General features: G+C 38.5%; 1 protein-coding gene and 1 long non-coding RNA gene across 4 annotated transcripts in view; one reads left to right on the top strand and one right to left on the bottom strand.

The window, feature by feature from the left end:
- Positions 1–22,124, bottom strand: part of il1rapl2 (interleukin 1 receptor accessory protein-like 2) — a 252,677-nt gene that overhangs the window by 169,715 nt on the left and 60,838 nt on the right. The gene's annotated exons all lie outside the window — the stretch shown is intronic.
- LOC127176448 (uncharacterized) lies at positions 11,503–12,138 on the top strand. The gene is made up of 3 exons (XR_007829102.1): positions 11,503–11,577; positions 11,678–11,748; positions 11,835–12,138. It is a non-coding gene; the product is annotated as an uncharacterized LOC127176448 (long non-coding RNA).

The following is a 22,124-nucleotide window of genomic DNA, read 5'->3' on the forward strand; positions in this document are numbered from 1 at the left end:
GGTGTGTGTGGTGATTTTTAGATTTCTCATCTGACAATAAAACAAGAGCAAATAAGATGTGAGTTTTAGATCACATGTCTGGTGTCTGAGACTTTGGTGATGCAAATGCTTTGAAAATATTTGAACATGAGCTTGACAATCACTCTAAATTAAACATTCACAGTTCATGACCCCTTTGAACTACATGCACAATCCATGATTACAGAGTTGTTTATATATAAAATAAAGCCGGGTTTGTAAATCCCTTTGTTTGCCGCATGGTTTGTTTGTTTATTTGTTGGTTGACTGATTGATTGATGTGAATGGACCATCATCTGTAATTTGTTTTGCCTTTTCTCATTGTGGTTGATGTGAAAAAACCTTTATATTATTAACTTTTGTTTACATTCTCATTTTTGCCATTTTTTTCCATGGACAAAACCAGATCAGTTAAGCTCTCAGCAAGACGGGGTTCTGAAAACCAAACTAGGTTAATAAAGCCACTTCCACACGGCTCTGGCTTAAAGCCCTGACTGCAAACCGCCATCCCTGGAGTGAAGTGAAGATCTTGAAATTCTAATCTAATGCCTTTTCCTTGCTGTTTCTTTTAATTACAGTGCAAATGCTGACATAATGTCAGGTTCCTCTGCTTAACAGAGAAATTGTGATTACGACAGACAGCACTCATTCACTGTAACCTGGGCAGCGGGACTGATTTACTCGTTTCATCTTTGTAGTCAAATGCAACCCCTTTGATGTTTTGATTAAATGCTTATGTAAGGAGTAGGCGATTATATTGTTGGAGATTAAACACATTTGTTCATTTAATTGACGGCAGCTACAAAGGCATTGGTCACAGTCTTGTATTATAATGATCAATTATATGAAGTGCTCTGATGGCAGATTGAATGCCTGTACTCACCAAAGCACACCATCGGCCGCGCAAACACACACCATTATACTGTCCTGCGTAAGGATAAATGGTTATAGAAAGCCTACACACCCTGAATAAAAATCAGCAGTTTCTGCAGGATTTTCTTAGCATCTTCTTGGCTGTATCTTATTGCTGAAGCCCACAAAGAGCTTATAGAGGATGTGGGGAATCTCATTATGGAGAGTTACCAGTCAGGAGGAAGGAACAAATGTCTTTCCAAAATGTTAGATGGGCCATGGGATTCTACGAAGGCCATCGTCAGCAAATGAAGACAATAGGGTACAACTATGACATTCTGAAGAACAGGGTGTCTGTCAAAAACTGATGTAAAAACATATCAGGGAGGCTGCCAAGAGACTTACACTAACATTAGAGGAGCCGCACAAATGTCTGACAATGTCTGGTCATTTGCTGCATGTGACCATAATATGCTGTGTTCCTTGTTCGTCTGGGCTGTGGGGAGGCCGGCCAGACGGAAGCCATTACTCACACACACACGCACACACACACACACACACCACACAAAGGCAAAATGTTTTATGGTCTGATAAAACCAAATTGAACTTTTAGGCCATCATTTCAAATGGTAGGTTTGGCACAAAAAGAAGACTGCTCATCACCCACACAACACCATCCAGCATGAATCATGGTGGCGAAGCATCATGCAATAGGACTGCTTTCCTCCTGGGACTGGAGCAGTACGCAAGATTGAAGGAATCACAGATAGTGCCGAATACAAGACACAAAATCTTTCAACACTTTATGTTAAAACCCCACTTCAGACATTCAAATAACTCTAAGTAACTTTGCAACTACATGTCAACTAACAGTATTAGTCAACTAACTCATTAGCGTATTAGTCAACTATCTGCTTAATATCTGCACTTTTCATAGTTCCCAACAAACATTCTACTGACTAACTTTGCAAGTAACAATGTCAACTTAACATTTGTTAACACTAACCCTAACCTGTCTACTAATATTCTCATGATGTTTTGATTATTACTTGAACTTTGTTACATTAATATTTTGTTAAAGGTGGAAAAATATCTGACTTGATTTTACTTGGATTAATTTTTTACATCTTAAAACACTGCAGTTTAAGTTGTTGTTTTTTTTTTGTTTTTTTTTTTTTTACATTTTCAAATTGCTAATGAAAATACAACAACGAAATTAGCAACAATTCACAGTACACGTGTGTTAACGACTTCTTCAAAAGCTAACTGAAGTCAAGTGTTTCAGTTAAAAAGATGAGATTGGAGTGTGGATTGCATAGGTGTCTTGTCCTTTAAATGAGGTCACTAAAAGCCTGGCTGCTTACAAATCTGTTCTTCTCAAGACAGATTGGAAAGTGTGAACAATGCATTGACGTCAACCCTTTTCAGAGGGCCTTTAAAGACGTAAAAAGATAATGTGTACAAATCTAGAAAAGGCTACAAAATGTTTATCAATCCACAGTATAGAAATCCAGGACTGTTGCTACTGTAGGAGTGTGCATCCTACAAACATCACTCTGAGAGAACAATGGGCAGTACAATATGTGGGCAACAGCAAAACACCTCCAGAAAACTCTAAAATCTCTTAAAACCTTTGTTCACCTGTCCACTATCAGAAAAAAATGTTGAACAAAAAAGCGGTGCTCAGAAGAAGGAAAACCTGTAAGAAGAAGAAGAAGGAGAAGAAAGGGTTTCACAGGGGTTTCCATCCCATCGTATACTTCAGTTTCAGAGCTTCTCCTTGAGCCATCCCAGCTCTTCATCATGGCCACTTCATCTCCCACAGACCCCAAGCCTACGTACGCACCTGCCACGAACCAGAGGAGCCAGAGGTCTTGTCCATCCCAGAGCCAGCACCCGCTGCCCAGTCTGTTTCGGGGGCAACGCTCATTCGCCTGTCCATACTGGAGCCAGCGTTCATTGACCTGTCTGTCCTGCAATTAAGCCACTCCTCCAAGACAGATCCTTCCACTTGACCCGTTCGTCAGGACGGACTCAATTGTTCCATCCAGCTCTGTGGACTCTCTGGTTCCTTAGCCCTTCTTCCTCCACTGGTTCCTTCCAGCACACATCACCTCTTGGTTCTGTCCAGGTCTCTGGCCCTTCTTCCTCTGCTGGTTCCGCTCTTGTGCTTTGACTGACTGGATATTGTCCGGGTCTCTAGCCATTCCTTCTCCACTGTCTTTGCCAGGGTCTTTGTCAGCTCCCTGACTCCTCATGCTCCTGCTCACTGGCTCATCCTAGTCCTGCAGGCTTCCCTGGCGTGACCACATTCTCTTGGCCTGCCACATACATGTAATCTGCTAAAATGTGGTGTAAGCGTAGGACTTCCAACCCTCCAGCTCCATCTTGTCCCTCCAGTCCCTTGTCTCTGCCTTGGCCCTATTATCCCTCACCTCCACCGGGGCTCTACTGTGCTCCTCCAATCCTCAGGCCTCAGCATGGTCTGTTGATCCCCTGGCTCTGCACTGGGCTTCCATACGTTTGACTCTGCCAGAGCTCTCTGTCCCTTTGGCTCGAACTTTGTCCTCCGCCCCACCAGGCCATTGCCATGGTCCTCTAATTCTTCGGTTCCACATCGGTCCTCCAAACCTGCCGCATTGATTCAAGTTGCTTAGGTTTGTATGATTAAATTTAGGCATGGACATTTGAAATAGTGCCAACAAATAATTACAACTGGGCCAATATGTGTATCAGTTTCTTGAGTCAATGCTCATCCAGCAGGAAGAAGGACAATAGTTTTTTTCCCACCTGTTTTTCATTCTGATTTGTTAAGATATTTAAATCATGGAGAGCAGCACCAGAGCAAGATGGCTGCAACACTGTTCTTCTCTGTAGATTTGGTATTTTGTGTGGGCAGTGCTAGATTTGCAACACACAAATATCGCTCTGAATTGTGGCTAACCTGATCTGACCACGTAATCTCTTCCCACATCACAACTGAGTCATTATTGTGCTTTTGGCAAACTCCCAGACATGCTTTCATATGGTTCTTTTTGTATAATGGCATCTTTTGTGTCACTCTCGCCTTCAAGTCAGTATCACACAGCATTCTTAATATAGCTGACCAGCGTAGCATTACTCTGGTATATGCATTTGTTTCACTTAAAGGGTCATGAAACACTACTACATTTTCCGAAATGCTGTTTGAGTTTTACGCAGAGGACAATGTTAGCGTCCGTTTTCATTTTTTTCTGGAGGGACTATTTTTGTCTTCTGGGATTAAAATCCATATTGCATCACAGTATATGTAACATATATTGTGATGACATATCTGCTATTACAAATGCAACAGTGTTTTTATATATATATAACAATACATAATATATTTGTACATTTTGAATTGCTGTGTGCATTTGTGGGAACCTTTGATGCTTTTACATAAACAAGAGCAAAATAAAACAGTCTGAATCTGAAGCCACAGAAGTATTGTCTGTTTCATCTCTTCTTCTCCACTCCCCAGTACATTAAGGCCACAACATTTTTAGCATTTTTTAAAATTGTGGTGACAATTAAACAGCACTGACAAAAGGGGGGGTGCGGGAGGGGTGGGTGTGTGTAATGTCTCGTTTTAAAGAAGCAAGCAATAAAGTTCCTTTTCACAGGGGTCCTTCCTATTCACAACCTGCATAATATTATAGGGTTATCCTGAAAATGGAAAAGTCAAAAGATATTTTAATAATTCACCGGCAGAAACCAATCATAAGTCAACATTGCTTTTCAGTTGCTGCTTCACAGGGATTTATTTCAGAAATCTGTTTGCATATGGACGACACCTACATGATGACTTCAAGATTCACTATTAAAGTAGTAATGGATTAATTCATTTATTATTTAATTACAGTACAGTGTTTCCTCATTTTGGACAAAATATGAGACACTACAGATGGAGCCACTAATTACGCAATTCACACCCATGAGAAGGTGCCACCTGAAAACTGAACAGATGGAAAATATCTCTGCAAATTTTACAGTCTTCTCAGATTGTTGTTCATGAACAAACATGTTGCTTTACATCATTTTTTATAAAGCCGTTAATAGACACATGCAGATGAAGTCTCTGTGGACACGCTCAGGTCAGTCTATTCAAGAAGCGAAGGTGAAACAGAGGAGAGTTCTGCTTCCAAGCGAGATCAGGAACCAATGGACAGAATGTACATTTAGCTTAAAGGAGAAGTCCACTTCCAGAACAACAATTTACAGATAATGTACTCACCCCTTTGTCATCCAAGATGTTCATGTCTTTCTTTCTTCGGTCATAAAGAAATTATGTTTTTTGAGGAAAACATTTCAGATTTTTTCTCCATATAATGGACTTCAATAGTGCCCACAAGTTTGAACTTCCAAAATGCAGTTTAAATGTGGCTTCAAATGGCTCTAAACGATCCCAGCCGAGGAAGAAACGAAACTGGCAATTTATATACTTTTTAATCTGAAATGCTCGTCTTGTCTCGTCTCTGCGATGCGCATGCGTAGTCTGTGTAATCCGGGTCAATACAGTTAAGGTAGGTTGAAAAACTTGTTTTTTTGGAAAGGGTGTTTGACGTTCTTTGCTTGTTCACTTTGTAAACACTGGATCGGTACTTCTGCAGCGATGTAGGATGATTTTTAAGTTGGGAAAGAAAATGAGATGGGAGTTTTTTCGACTTACCCTAACTGTACTGACCGTACTGACCCAGAAAAAAGTTCATGCAGACCTAGACAAGACGAGTGTTTGAGCTTAAAAAGTATATAAATCTTCAATTTGTTTAAAAAAATGACAGATCGTTTTGCCAGATAAGACCCTTCTTCCTTGGTTGGGATTGTTTAGAGCTCTTTGAAGCTGCATTTAAACTACATTTTGGACGTTCAAACGTGGGGGCACCATTGAAGTCCATTATATGGAGAACATTCCTGAATTCAAGAAACATGATTTCTTATTGACTGAAGAAAGAAAGACACAAATATCTTGGATGGCAAGGGGGTCATTTTTTGTTCTGGAATTGATCTTCTCTTTTAGAGAAAATTAAATGTATTTGAGTATTTACAAGAAAAGTAAGAGTACACAGCAAGTAAACATCACGTCATATTGGTGTAACAAGCACCTAGCAAGCACACATGTATGATGACTAACACAGATCACAGTCTGAGAAGCAGCTGGTAAACTACTTATCATTATTATTTGCCACCCTCTCTTAAGGTGCTCTGTCTCCTTTAAGACTTGTCAGTAAACGCTGAAGCCACTGCAGTGTCTCTTTACTGCTGGACGGCTTTGGAACTGAAAAGGTAAAGCAGTATGTGTTGTTGTGGAGGCGGTACGATGCAAATGTCTACCAAAGTGCGACATTACAATGTTGAGGAAGTATAAACACGAGTGGTTTTGGCAGCTTGGCTTCAACGAATGCCATTTAAAAAGACTTTTTGAGCTCTTAAAAATGACTTTTTTTAAGACCTGACTCTACAGATACTGGGTGCTACTGTTATGCTACTGTTTTTTGAATATTTCTTAAGAATAATATCATAACCTGCCTGTTTCTTTCTGAATACTGTCTGTTCAAGTGCCTGCGATGTGAAGTATTGGATTGAGGGACTGGACCCGGCACTGACTCTATCGAGTTGCCTTCACGACTCCAGCATTTCACAGCGTCGTGAACCGACTGCATTCATTGTCACAACATATAGCAAATTGTCTAAACTGAATCGTACTGTACATTCAGACACTCAGTTTTGAACATGAAAAGCCGGCCACGGTTCAGTCCTTGGTGAGCTCATGGCTGGTTATGGACAAATCTTAGACGTACATCTTTCAGTTCAGTCAAGCAGTTACGCACTTAACAAATGTTGGAATTTGTCATGTTTTATGGCCTGAACTGCCTCCCTAGTTGAGACTGGTTTCTGTCACAGTTTTTCTTTCTCCATGATCTACCATCTTATGGAGGTTTTTTTTTCTTTTTTCACTCCTTGCCACAGTTGCCTCTGGCTCATTCACTGAGGCTTAAAGTTTTGATAAAACCGCTCTGCTCAATAGGGGCTTTATAGATTACTTTATGGAGACATCGTATACTGTAGAGATACTACACTATGACTTTGTAACAATAAAATTCCTGCAAAAGCTGCTTTGAAATAATGTGTACAGTGAAAAGCGATATTTAAATAAATGTGACTTGACTGCTATAAATAGAACCTCTAAAGCGTGTCATTTTGAAGTGTGTGTGTTTGGGAGACAGAGAGAAAGGTTGAGGGTTCAACATAATGAAGTAATTGGGCACGCCGTTTCAACACGAATTCACGGCGTCTGCTCTGTTGTTATCGTACGGCCCCGCGATGACATTTTAAACTCTTTCCAAGACATACAGAATAATGCCATCATGGCTTTTATGAGGTTGGATGTGTCACATTGTCTTAGCAAAGCTGTCGTAGTAAACCAACTTTAATTCTAGTAAATCTGTGATTCAGCTCCGTGAGGCCCGAGGCCAGGGAAATCAGCTGCTTTTTAATATTTAAAATCACTTTTCGGTCCTGTGACATTAAGTTCAGTCTGCATGAATATTTCATAAATCTTTAGTTCAGCATAATTTCATGAAAGCTGCTAGTGTGGTGCATTTTTAAACATAACCCAGGTCTTGAAAAAACTTGAAATAATGGCTTTTAAAACTAGCGAAGACGGCAAGGAAAACAATAGGGCAAATTCAAAACGTACACGTGAAGATTTCTCGTTTAATCTTCTGTTATGAATTAATGAGCAAGTCTATAAAAACGTTCTAAATAGATTTCATGTGTTATCAGGGTAATTAAGGTGAGCTTACAAAATTGATTCATATTCAGAGCTGTAATTTTCAACAAAGAAAAAGAGGTCAGGCAACTGTGGTGGCAGATTTCACTTGTACTGCAGGACCTTCCATTTACTATGTATATAATGTTCAGATATATATTCAGTTTGAGGTTAACCTGACCAAATAAAATGACATGTGGTTGCTCATACAAGGGCGAGTCAAAATGGAGAGACTGTAACAATGTAACCGCTCAACAAAGTTCAGCAGTAGACGCTTGAATAAAACAGTGGTCACGACTGATGCCAGTGCACGAGTTTACTGTACAGAGACGCTCTTTCCACAAACAAGGGCAACTAAAGCACAAACAATTCACAGCATTTATGTTTAATGAGAAATGTAAATGTCAAATGATAACTGTGGGGACTAACTGTACATTTTTTTTAAGCGGTTTATCGGGAAACCATAACTGTACTGAAAAATGACTGCACGCTTCAGACTGTCTGTCAACCAGTCAGATTCAGCAGTCATGTGGTGTAAGCAGGAAATATTATTATTATTATTATTCATTAACAGAAAATGATTCACATACAATATACATTAAATATGACAATACAAGTCTCTAATATGGCACTGAAAAACAGAACGACAAAACTAATGATCAAGATTTGTGATTTGTTTGCTTTCGATTAATAATTATGTAATTCATTCGAATCAATCACATATTGAAAATGACTTTTGCTGTTGATGTTACTGTGGTTCCAAGCAAGCACTAGATTGGAGCGTTTGCATATGCTACTGAGGACACAAATGCATATGTATATGCTACTGATCACAAAATCTATTTAATCTAACCCTGATTTTTTCCCCATCCATTTCAATTACAGTTTTAACTCAGATCATTTTACTGACTTATCATACAAATATCATACGAACAGCACTACTGAAACATGTATTGCTGTCCTTGAGCTAATGTCTCTTCCCTTCAATATCTATCATCATTCACTCATCATTCAGTGTCTTTCATTAAAAACTCAAGATAAACCACATCCTTTTGCAATATGACCTAAAGAACAAATTACAATTTACATGAAAACCTGCACATCAGTGAATGGAAATCAGTGGCAGATCTCACCTCGTATACAAAGCAGGTATGACCTCCAAGAAGTCTCATGTCTGCTGTTATGAGCTCTATCACTGCAGGATTTGCTGCTTTTATTAAAAATAAATTCTCAGAAAACAACTATTAGAATCTTAGTATTGTTTTTCAACTAAACTGATCTTGAATATTTTTATATGATTTTATGTCATTTTCCTATGTAATTTTACTGTGTATATATATATTAGGGGTATAACGGTTCACAGATGTCACGGTTTAGTGCGTTCGAGGGTCACGGTTCGATACAATTTCGGTACAACAGAAAAAAAAAAAATCTACTGCGCTAGATTTCTTTTCATTTATTTTTAACAGACAGTAGTACAAATTACAATTTTTTTCCACCTACTAAATATTATATCAAATTATAATGTCATATATAGGCTATAAAATTTGCAGAACATACATAAAAAGGAATAAATACTTGACATATATTTAATTTAGTTAGGGGGGAAAACATGATTTTCGCGGCCGCGTTTACTGTGTCACCGTAGGAACACGTTAGCATTTGGATACATCGTCAATATGAAAATATTATGAAATATTTGTATTTGTGCCAAATGAGAGAGGTCAGATACAAGAACACAAAGCTCCATTTCGCAGACAGTTGAGTGCACAAACCTTTAAAGTAACATTATTCTCCTTTATCAGTGAGAGACGTGTTCACAATCAGCACATGATCACTGTCTAGTGGCCTTTGTTTTCAAGTGCGCAACTCCTGACATTCGCTGTTGTGAATTGCCTGTATTCATTGTAAGGCCTCATGCACCGAACCGAGATGCCCGTACCGTGACGGTTCGGTACAAATACATGTATCGTTACACCCCAAATACATATATATATATATATATATATATATTTTTTTTTTTTTTGGCAATGTATATAGATACAGGTACCAATGAAACAATTAATAGAAAAAAACAAACAAACAAACAAACAAACAAACAAAAAAAAAACAATGGCCCTGAGTGTGAATAGTGCAACGCCAGAGAGAAGATAAATGATTCAGCTGAAATGTTATAATAAGTCATATTAATCAAACGCAGCCCACTGCTGCCATTACATAAATTATTGTACAGACTAACTTGCACAATATGTGAATGAGTGAGCTTTTGTTGCCACGCAGATCATTTATTTTTACAGCATAAATTTGTAACTGACCAACAGTAATTCAAAGATGCAACAGCACATTCATTAGATGACAGATATAAAAGAACTGTGTCATATGATAAATTAAAATAATATATCATAGCGCACTAATAAGAAAACACCAGTACATGAACATGCTGTACTGGTCCAGTGCAATGTCCAGAGCCCCTGACGGAGTTATTTATTTATTTAAAGATTTACACTTATTCTACTTCACAAATAAAATACATTTTATGACGTTTTATGACTACTCAGTTCTCTCCCACAGAACATGTTGTGGTATGTAAATGTGCGCTATAGACCAGCTCCACTTTCTTCCACAGCACTTCTCCATCATCTGACACACCTGATTCCTGTCATGCGATCTAAAATAATGCACTGATGAGTTCAGTGAGGTGTGTTAGACGATTGTAGATTACAGATTTAACCTTTGTGCGCTGTTGCTTTTCTCACATTAATGGCACATTTTAAAACAATGTGTCAAGACTTTTAACTTTAAAAACAAACTTCACTTTATCTCGCTCTTGAGCAAAATTAGGACAGTCTGCAAAAATACAAATTGCAAAAGAAACCCATTTGACTTTGCAGTGACACAAGGCTGTTTTCGAACATTTAGCAGATCTGTGAAATCCAGTGGTGTGAGAGTGGAAGATGGACTCAGCAGACCATATGACTGCTGTCTGCCTCTCGTGAGCTCAGCTTTAACATCTCTGTACATTTACACGCTGAAAGCTGGTTTTGAATGGCTGTCACATTAAATCAGTTTTCTAGTCTGGCCCTGCAGTTCAGGCATTGACTTTGACTAACCTGTGTTAATTGCCTCATGTTGCTCTGAATACTCACATAAGAAGGTGCTAATTGTCAGATCTCTTTTAAAGCTCTTTCATACCGTTAACAGCCAATCAACCTAATGTGACTGGCTTCGGCTGATGCAACCTCAAAGTTGTTTTTATTTATTTATTACTTTTTTGTCCTTTTCTTTTTCAAAGAGCGATTCTATCTTGAATGCATGAGAGCATGTATTTCCGCTTCAAAGGAGTCGTGAGTTCAGCACCGCTGCATCGACTCATCGCACGTAACACGCTGCTGGACTTGCAGTAATGCGACGCATCTGATGCTAACGGAAAGTGTGAAACTTCGCCTGCAGGGGAAACATCAAAGATCAGAGCTGCTGTTGCTATTTAGGGGTCATGAGTTGCACATTAGTGAAAATTATATCACACATTATTTCCAATACTAAAGGCAAAGTGATAAATTTAGCGTTTTTTAAGCCATTGACTTCTTCTGTCATTAAAATATGCCTTTAGATTATCCATATTACTGATGAGAGGGAACGCCCACCAACTGAGTTCCAGCCAATCACTGTGCAGCCTGATCATCTGATGGACAACAGAAAACTCAAAGCATTATAACAGTCACCAGCCAGTTATAGGACTGTGAAAGGTTAGGTGTTGTTCTCTTCCTCACCACGGGGGGCACTAGAGTGCAATATTTGCTCTATAAATTACGTCAGGGTATAGAAGAAGAGAAAACCAATGGCTGGAACATGGCCTTGACAATGTGGTCGAACTTGGTTTATTGGGAAGCTTGTGTTTTATGCTCAGCTGAAAGAAAGTAAGGCTGGCTTTTATATGAAATGTATCTTTAACAATGTATTGCATTTGAAGTGTTTTGTGAACATTTGGTATGGTTTGTTTCCATCTGACTTTTGTAGAGAGACTTTGTAGCCATGGGTCAAACTTCTGAGTCCTTGTTGAGAAACTTATGTTTTGTGCTCAACTGAAAGTAAGTTTATGTTTGGTATGCAATATATGTTTAACTTACTGGAAGTGATATTTGAATATTGAATATGATTTTGTTTCTTTTTGTAGAAGGACTTTTTAGTATCTGGGGGAATCTGGTGCCTTTTTTTGTAAGTTTGTAATTCCCTTTTGTCCGCAAAGATCTACACCTTGCCTTTTATCCGTCATTCTTGGAAAGGTCTTCCAGTTTGCTGGGAACTTTGATATTGAGCATACGGTTTAAGATGGACAATTAGGTTGGACTAGGTGACACGTGGACGGGACACCAGATAAGCCTTTAGTCACTTTCTCACGCCTCATTCCTCATCAATGGACAATTTGCTTTGGAGTCTAACTTTGTTTTTTGTGTGTGTTTGTTGTGATTTACTGTAAGTATTCCCAAAAAAAGTTGCTATGATTCAAGATGTGTGATTAAGATTTTTTTCTACTAAATATAAAATATCTGTTTTGCATTCAATAAGTGACTCTGATTTCTGTCTTGTTAAATTAACTATTTTATTGCAATCGGTTACCTTTTTTATAAGTGTGTAGTGTTTTTTTCAGTTTGGTTAAACTGGAGACTGTTATAGCATTTCTGCACAAAAGTTCCTGCACCTCAGTGTGTGGACGCCTAAATATGACCTTTACAGCTTTATATATATTTAATCCTTATATTATTAAATTAGGGGTTTGAGCACGTAGGTGGCGCTACAGTGATCGAAAACACAAAAATACCCATAACTCCTAGACCGTTTGTCGTAGACTCAAAAAAAAATCCTTGGGCCAAGCCGAAGAAAAGTTGAATCTGATTCACTCTACGAGGGTCGGTTTTTCTGCCATTTTACAGTAAATTCAAAACCTACTTTTGCGAACTAGTCCTATGTTTTTCACCCGATCGGAACCAAACCAGTGGAGAAATGTCCCCTGGACAGTGAATATCAATAATTATCAAAAAAAGTTGAACTTTCGACTCAAGGTCACAAAGGGCCACCAAAACTTCGTAAGGTGAGGGGCCATTTTTACTAAAATGGCTATAACTCATGAACGGAATGAGATCTCTTCACCAAACTCGGTACACATGTGTAATAGCCAAATCTTTGGTCAAATAAAAAAAAAAAACAAAAAAAAAAACACGCTATTAGACAGAAAAAACATAAAAACAGCTATAACTATGCAATCGTTGGTCCAATCGATCTGAAAACTGGTATGCAGTGTCTTTGTCCAATGTGCCATAAGGGTCTATGAGGACACTGGCGTATCTCTTTTTTGAGCACCTATTAGACAAGGTTAACGGAGGCCGATCAGAACGAAACTCGGTGGGAATATTCAACTCGTGGTCCTAAAAGTCTGTAAGAATTTTGAAAGAAATTGGCCACTAGTTGGCGCTAATGAGATTTTTTTGCCTCTGTAATCACGTGGTGTTTCACACATCCACACAATATGCATATCATCTGATAGATCTCCTCATGATGAACAACTTTGCCTCAAGAACCATTGCTGTCAGTCAAATCGTTCATTAAATATTCACAAATATGTTAAAAACCTACTTTTGCGAGTTAGTCCTAGATTTTTCACTCAATCTTGATCAAACCACTGCAGTAATATTCTCTGGACTCCCTAGATCAATAATTATCAAAAAAATGTTGAATTTTGTCCTTTGGGTAGCTATAACGGGGGCATTTAGAAAAGAGGTGTGGCCACATATACCCAAAAGCCTATCAAACCTAAACAAAAACTCAAAATGTTATGAAAATTGGTGAAAACATATGCCAGATGACTCTTAACAAGCATGCAAAGTTTCATGGAGATCGGACCATAGGTGGCGCTATAATAGTTAAAAAGGCTTCAAAAACACAAGATTTCTATGGTAAATGGCCTCAAACTGTTAAAAAATGCTCATCTATTCACACGAACACTAGATCTTCATACCATATGATAGATCCCCTCATTCTGAACAACTTTGCATAGCACCTTAAAGGCCTTATTTGCTCGAACCCCGGTAATTGCTGCTTACAGCTATATTTATTATTATATTATTACTAAACACAATCCTTATATATGATCATTTATCATACAGGTTTACAAGTAGCACGTTCTGATCTGGCTGTACATTTACAGCATTCTGTAAATAGGTTGTAGTGCTAGCTATATGAATTTTTTATATATATTTACATTACCTTACATTTTTACATTTTTTATTACATTAACCTCTTGCTCTAATTTTGCATTAGATACTTGAGAGAGGAAAAAAAAAGATTTATAGTCTTTATGTATTAACATGTTAAATCTAAAGGATTTATACTTTCACTAATTTGGTTCGCTGCTCCACACACATTCTTGTGTTTACAATCTGTCTTACTAGTTACTAAACTGATGCAGACTGAGGCTACATCTACATTAATCCGGATACGTTGGCAAGTGGTGTTATCGTTTTAAAATGCTCCAAGTCCACACTAGCGTTTTCCAAAATCTTCTCATCCACACTGAAACGCTGGAAAATGTTAAATTCGCATTACTGCACATGCATAAGACCTCTAAAAAGCTCACTGCGATGATACAGACAGAACACTACTTCTGCCAGGATCATTTTTATTTAAGAAAATATCTCTTTACTGACACATTCATGTCGCACCCGCTCAGCATTACATGTAGAGCGTACTGCGTTTTCAAGTTTATCCACTTTGGAAAGCACTTTAAACTTTATTAGAATGACTACAAACTAGTCATGAACTAGAGAAAAAACTAACCTAAAATAAAAATGTAAAAAGTTATTTAAAAAAACCTAATTAATCACACTTTTTTTTTCTGAAATGAATCACAGTTAATCCCACCTAAGATTAACATTTTTAATGATACTTTTATATTGCAATAATTTCATATTCAATCTTCAAATTAACGCAGGAAAAACATAATGGAAGTATATCTTTGATATTTGTTTAATGACATCTTTTTTTATGACTGAAGGCAAGTATCACTGATACCAACTGATGTCTCTGATTTTTTTCCACTGACTATAACCAATCAACATTACAGTATAATTGAGAGCTATCAATTTTAACATTGATTAGACTTTAAAAAATAACTTCTAATTTAAGTGAACTTGAAACAATCTTCACACAAACCCGTCATAATAACTGTCACCTGTGACCTTCAGACAGAAAATATAGCCTCATTTATTAAAGTTATCAAACACTAAAATGTAAATTAAATAAAAGCTAAAGCTTAAAACTACAGAAGTTATTGATTTTCCTCTTTTTTTTAATTTAGTTCTTTGATTAACAGACATCACAGCAGCTGGTCATTAGAATATTTTGTCTGCTGTTTCTTTAAAAGCTGCTGCTGCTGAACGTGAAACGAATCTGACACTGCTTCAAATGTGACTCATAAATAATAAATACTCACACGCACACTTTTAAAGCAGCTTTAGTCGCCTTTTTTGTAAATTCATGACTTAACTGATGACATACTCGTAGTTTTATTTGGGATTGAATATAATACAGTGCTTTAATATAGCCAAAAACAGCGCGCGTTGGCATATTTGCGTGTGCACTCGAAGAGCACGCGGTACGAGCGCAGTATAACGGCTGACAGAACAGGAAGATTCATTTTTACTGACATATGACCAGACAACATCTCAACTGGCTGCAGTTCACTGATGCTCTACTGAAGCTCCCATCGTCACCGGTACCTTTTCTGCGCTCGTTTGACTCGCGCCTGGTGCCGAGGTGACGCTGGATTCGGAAAAGTCTCCCGTTTTATGTGCTCCTTATTACGTCCTGCGTTTGAATAACTCTCAGAGCAGACTGCTGGGTTAGGTTTAGGGTTAGTAGAATAAGTTGACATATACTTGCAAAGTTTAGAAAAGAGTTAGAAGATATTAAGCAGGCAGTCTACTAATACTCTAATGACCAGTTGACATGTAGTTACAAAGTTACTTACTTTTAGTAGAATGTCTAAGGTGGACTATCAAAATAAAGTGTTACCATACACACACACACATACATTGCAAAAAATCTGAACACATTTATTTGTTAACAATTTAGGATTTCGAGGTTTGTATATAAGTCTATGTTTTCAGGTGGATGCATATTTAGGTGGGGCACTGCTCCAACTGCCCCTACAGACAACACATGGCTGTCTGTGAAGTTAAACATCAGAAGTTATAGTTAATGTCTTGAAGGTTGCCCAACAGAACAAAATTCTATAACTGAGCCGACTCTGAGAGTTCCTCTGAATCCCTTCACCTCCCCAGCACCACCTGTCCAGATCGGCTGCGGACCGTATTGTTTGTGCAGCGTGTCTGTGTCCTTGCTCTGCAGCAGCATTAATAACACCAGCAGCAGCAGCAGTGTGCACAGCTGATCTAGTCTGACAGAGCAAATACATTCACATTGTCATACTGAACTCTGAGCCTGCAATCATAAATCATAAACATCCAAACCACAGCAACATATATGACATTTTTGCTTCTAATATATGTTTTGTTGGGAGATCTTCTTGCTGTTTGCAGGCTTTGGTGCAGCATGACAGATCTGCTCTAATGTGGTTATCATCAGTGACTGTGGGGTTTCTCAAACCTACAGACTCATCAGAGCACTGATGTAAAATAACTTCTCTGTGACATGCAATATTGTTTTAATCACAAATGGCAGTAGAGAGGCCAAAGCACCATTATGCAGCTTGTGTAATTAATGCATTGATTCGTAGTATTACATTCTATTTACCTAAATAGAAACTAACGACCACCATAATTACCAGAGAATACAGTGAATCTTCAAAGCCCTCATGTAATCAAAAACATAGCCGGTGCATTAATCTATTACATCTAATACCAAAAATCCATGATTACTTCAGTGATAACTTTTTTTTTTTTTTTTACACCAGTACTGTAAGAGCAATACAGGTAATGCACGCCGTTCCATCAGTACTCTTCTACATCACATCATCACTCGTGCTTTCCCCTGGAATCATCACAAGCGTTCCACAGCCAACTTGACGTAGCGTGGGCGAGCGAGGCGTGAAAAAAAGAGGGGAGGTGTGACCTTAATAGTGTCTCCCTTTGACACGCACACACGTACACACTCACCCTTACCTGTGATTCCTCTGCCCCGTTTGCTATACCGCATTGATACGCCAGAGTATGTCTGACCTCAGAACAGCTGCAACTCTCCCTCCTGTGCTGCTGCATGGCTCTCACTCACTTATGAGTTCAGACACTGACATGAACAACGAGATGGGGAAGCTCCTTTCAAATGGGCTCGTGGGGATCGCAGACTTGAGTCAAACTGCCTCAGTGTTGTTTCTGCTCTGTAAAAGGCATTGTTTGATCCATCAGAGCTGATTTACCACAGCCGTGTGGTGGGTGGGCATGACGGCGTATTTGGAGGAGAATCTGCTCAAAAAGTTCTTTCTGGAAGCCATCTGTGATGCCTTTAGGAAATGATTCTTTAGAAAGCACTTGTGTCCAGACACATTTTCATTATCTAATGGAAAACAATTCTAAAGCTTTTAGGATTTTCAGGATTATAGATCTGTTCCAAAATCTAGATCCTGCTCATCAACTCAGGTTTTTAAAGAATCATAGGCAGGGGTGCCACAAGGGGGGAGAGGTTAGGACGATTCCAAGGGCCCGAAGATGGAGGGGGGCTCCCCGAGGGGGTGAATGCGGTTTCTAACCGGGGGAACGTGGAACACGATTTCTAGTCATGCACATTTCATAATATTAAGCCAAAAATATGCTTTAATGTCACTACTGATGAAGACTGTATGATCTTTGAATTATATCAGTCTTTAAATGCAAGATATTTAAAGTGTTCCTGAAGTATACTTGCAATAGCTCCACTTAAGCACAATCGAAAAAGTGTAATCATATTTTTAGTTGGACTTCAGCACTGCTTCTGCACAATCAAAGTCCATTAGGCACAAAATTAGTTGTTCCAATTTAGCAGGCTTTAAGTATACCAGTTTAGTGTACTAACAGTACAGTTGCAGGGTATTTTTTATTTAGTACATAAATGTGCAAATGTATTTGTAGTATACTTAGCATAAAATGAATAATTTTAAATACATTTAGTGTTTTCATTTTTCACTAGGCTAGCACAACATTTAGTCACTGAAGCAGCTAAATTACCTCATGGAGGGGGTGATATTACAGTATTACGAAGTATAAAACATGAAGCCTGTTGGATTCATACTTTGAGTAAATTATCGCCTAATGATCTAAACGAAGCGTTTGATATTCGTTTTCTTCATGAACGATTCTGCATTCGAATTTTGATCTTTCACTCAAATATTTTGGATTGTTGATTCGTTTAGGTATTTGATGTTTTCACTTTTATTCTAGTTATGTGATTTGTTGCCCTTGTGTTGAAGGTTTTGTGTGTTTATCATGTGATGTAGTTGTAAGTGGTTTTTAAGAGCACATCAGTATGTATGGTTACACTTTATTTTGATAGTCCACTTTAGACATTCTACTATCTGTAAGTAACTTTGCAACTACATGTCTACTAACTCTCAGATCAGACTGTTAGGTTAGATTTTGGGTTGTTAGAATAGATTGACATTTACTTGCAAAGTTTAGAAGAGTGTTAGAAGATATTAAGCAGACAGTCTACTAATACTCTAATGACTAGTTGACATGCAGTTACAAAGTTACTTACTGTTAGTAGAATGTCTAGAGTGCACTATCAAAATAAAGTGTTACCGTATGGGTTTATTGTCTGATGACGAGCCATGCGGCTCGAAACATCACCTGTGGTGAGAACATGTAATAAAACATTTTTGCACTTTTGGAGCTGTGGCGTGCCAGCTTCTCCCTCTTTTGCATGAACTGAGGACTCTCATCGAGGTTTTTTGTTGCCTGTCAAATATGTGCTGCTTTTTTTTTTCATCTTCATCTTTTCATCATGTGAATTTACAGGTTAGAGTTCACAAGAGGCCCTAAACATGAAACTAAGGGGACCACGTGACAGGAAACAACCAGTGATGAGAGAGAACCAGTGAACCAACAAACCAATGAAAACACGAAACAAGGAACCATATGACACGATGGCATGACGGGAATAAGAATCACATGACTAACAACACTTTAAAATAAAAGGCATGACATAAACATGAACCAAAGCCCAAAACAGACATGACACATTACACCCTGATGTACATCACAATATGCAGCTACAGACAGGCCCTAACAGCACGCTCATAGAAAATAAAAACAACCCTAGGTATTTTTTTAATACAGCGGCCAGACTGACAAAGAACAATGCATCTGGAAGCAGACGCTTCCTCACCGCCACAGTAATGACTCGTCCCGTGGGACTAATATCGCAGTGAGAGTGTGCTCTACGCGTGTGCTCTCTGGCAACCTGATTAATATGTGCAATTGATCGATGTGACAAACACATCCATGAAGAAAAGATTTAATCATGCTGACTTTTCAGGAGCCTAATCAGGGGTTGAAGAGTCTGAAACCTGATGGGAGGTGACGTGCTGTCCACTTAAAAGATTACTTCACACGATAACAGTGCATATTAAAGATGACTTAGATTCAATAAGAGATCATTTCCATTTATGTTTATGAACTACCATCTATAATGGCCTGAGAGAAAAAGCAACAGCACTGTGAAACCATACTTCACTAAATGACTGCTGAATATTAAAACAATAAGCGCCCATAAAATCAACATTTTATACTTAGGGAAGATGTATTTTGCGCTCAGTCGTGTGGGGTGATCTATCTCAAGAGCTATTCCTCTCACACAGCACTTTTTAAGCAGAAAAAAAAGTACAGGTACTGTTCTTAGTATTAATCTGGTTTGTTTTGTTGTTGTTTAAATAAATGATACTCTGAGATTTTGACTATGTTCACAGCTTATGATTATTTAAGACAATAAGCAGTAGTAGTTGTAATGAATTTGGGGATTTTGTACTATATGGTTAAATGTCCAGAGGTCCTCGATGAGGGTGAAACACTCATGTCCATGTCCAGCCATTACCTTGATGTGGAGGAGAATGCTCGAGTGCTTCAGGGGGAGCTTGTGCCGTTTCTTGCAATTCACAGGATTCCGTTTATTAAACAAACAGCGAAAACAGTAAGAAGAGAGTGACTAAAGAAAGCTTCTAATTAGAGCACACTGGTTTCATTAGAATCAAAGCTATTCACAAAAATGTCACCACCTCCTACACCTACAGGTCATTTTTGCTGAAACTACACAACCATGGTCCACGTCATAATGGATGGATGGGTACTGCTGCAGTCACAGTCAGTAGGCTTGCACCTCAAGGCGTGGGGCCAAAATCAAGCTTTTACTGCACTTTCACTGTTGGGCCAGTACCCTGAAGCACTACCATTAACCAGACCTTAACACACCTCTGTGGAATGTCTCAGTCATGCATGTAGCCTGAGTAAGGAAGCAGACGTTGTGTCAGTATTTGATTCTATGGGGACATTTCAGGTGTGATGACTGACTGAACCCTGTAAAGAATTAGGGGATCTGAGGTCATCCTGCTGATGCACTGACGGCCTGTCATATGACTCTTACAGTGTGCACTTGTTTAAAACATCCCACCATGGCCCTGTCCCACAACACCACAGACCCCCATCAGCACAGGTGTAAAAATCCTCGCCTTTAAATTTGCACATAGCGATATACAGTAGCAGACAAAGTAAGAGTAGTATGGTGGTATGCTATTCTAACTGAATTTGCTTTCTTAGACTATAATCCTCCCGTGCTGTTGGACGCAAAGGGTCTTCAGTTTCATCCCAGAATACACCAGCAAGCTTGAGATCATTCAGAACCTGATGTTCAGCGTCAGATGTTGTGCGGTCGGCCACCTCGGAAATGTGATGTCGTTGCATTCATAGAATATGCCCGGTTAGCCTGGTTCGTCATTGTGTAATTGCAATTTAAAGGCTGTTTTAATCGGAATGCGTTTATTCTCCAGAAACTGTTCGCCAGAAATGTTTACCGTTCATGTTTTGCATGCATAGATTGTGGTCTAAACAACAATGGAGGAGTACAGGCATAACAGATTGAAGCTGATGACCGGATATGCTGGAGATGACGAAACACAGCCAGAGCTTTCCCGATCCGGCACTGGATATCAGTCTCAACCATGGGCGGATTGGTCATTGGGTGATTCTGACAAATGCCAGAGGGGCCGGACCATTTTCTTAAATGTGGGCTGGTCATCTGGAGCACCGTGAATTTTCCTGCTGGGCCGCTGTACAATGTGGGCTGGAGCATTGCTTAAATATATATATAGAAAAGAATGAGTTATAGTAAATGTATGTAGCCTACATTCATCCATCGGCCCAGACGAATGGCCCCTGTGGCCCACTTGATTTAAACATTCTAATTTAGCACGCTTCAGCTCTGTGCAGCAGCTCAAATGCGCTCGTCAATGTCAGAAAATTTGAAATAGCCAATCAAAGTGTAGAAGCCTGGATTTACCTTTCACAGAGCTGAGCTGTGTGCCACTTGAATGCAAGCTGAGGCAATGTAAGCAGCTAAACATGACTAGACAATTCATTGCTAACTGTTTACAATATAAAACAAATGTTAAACGACATACGTACATTTTCAGAGATGCAAACTTCTACTGGCCTTTTCGAATTTCTTAATGACATTATTCATCACAAGGTAAAAGTGAATGTTTGTAAATCTCCAGGCTTTCTTTTGTAATTTCATGTGTCTTCAGAAAATGTAAAAGAAAAAAAAAAAAAAAAACATATAAGCCTAAAATATCATTCTCAAACTTACTCCAGAACATTGTAAATCTGAAGACTTTCACTTATTTTAATATTAGGCTATAATAAAAATATAATTTGTTATTTTACATTTCGGTTATTTTATATACAAACTGGCAGTCAAATGTTTGAAGTAATTAAGACTTTTTTTTTTTTGAAAGAAGGCTGAATTTATATGACCATAAATACAGTACAAATGATATGAAATATTATACTTTAAAATAGTGGTTTTCTGTTAAAGCTATTTTAAAATGTAAAATATTTCTGTAATTAAAGCTGTATTTTCAGCATTATTACTGTTACGAACTGCTCCAAGACTTAACTGCATTAAGACTTAACGGGACAAACCAGAGGCGTGATCCAAAATACAGGCAAGAGGTCAAAACACAGGCAGGCAATCCAAAAACAAATCGACCAGACAGGAAATTCAGGCAAAGGGTAAATCTAAGAAACAGGCAAGAGATCAAGACAACCTTGAGGGAAAATGCTCAGAAATGCAGTGTAACAACTAACAAGACTTCACAAAGAATGATAGACTAAACCAGGCTTATATAGGGTGAGCAGACAGAGTAAATGAGCGACAGGTGGAGACAATGAGTGTTGATGAGTCCATGCAAAGGATTATGGGAAGT

The sequence above is a fragment of the Labeo rohita genome, chromosome 14, assembly GCF_022985175.1.
Source record: "Labeo rohita strain BAU-BD-2019 chromosome 14, IGBB_LRoh.1.0, whole genome shotgun sequence".
In the NCBI taxonomy this organism is placed as follows: Eukaryota; Metazoa; Chordata; class Actinopteri; order Cypriniformes; family Cyprinidae; genus Labeo; species Labeo rohita.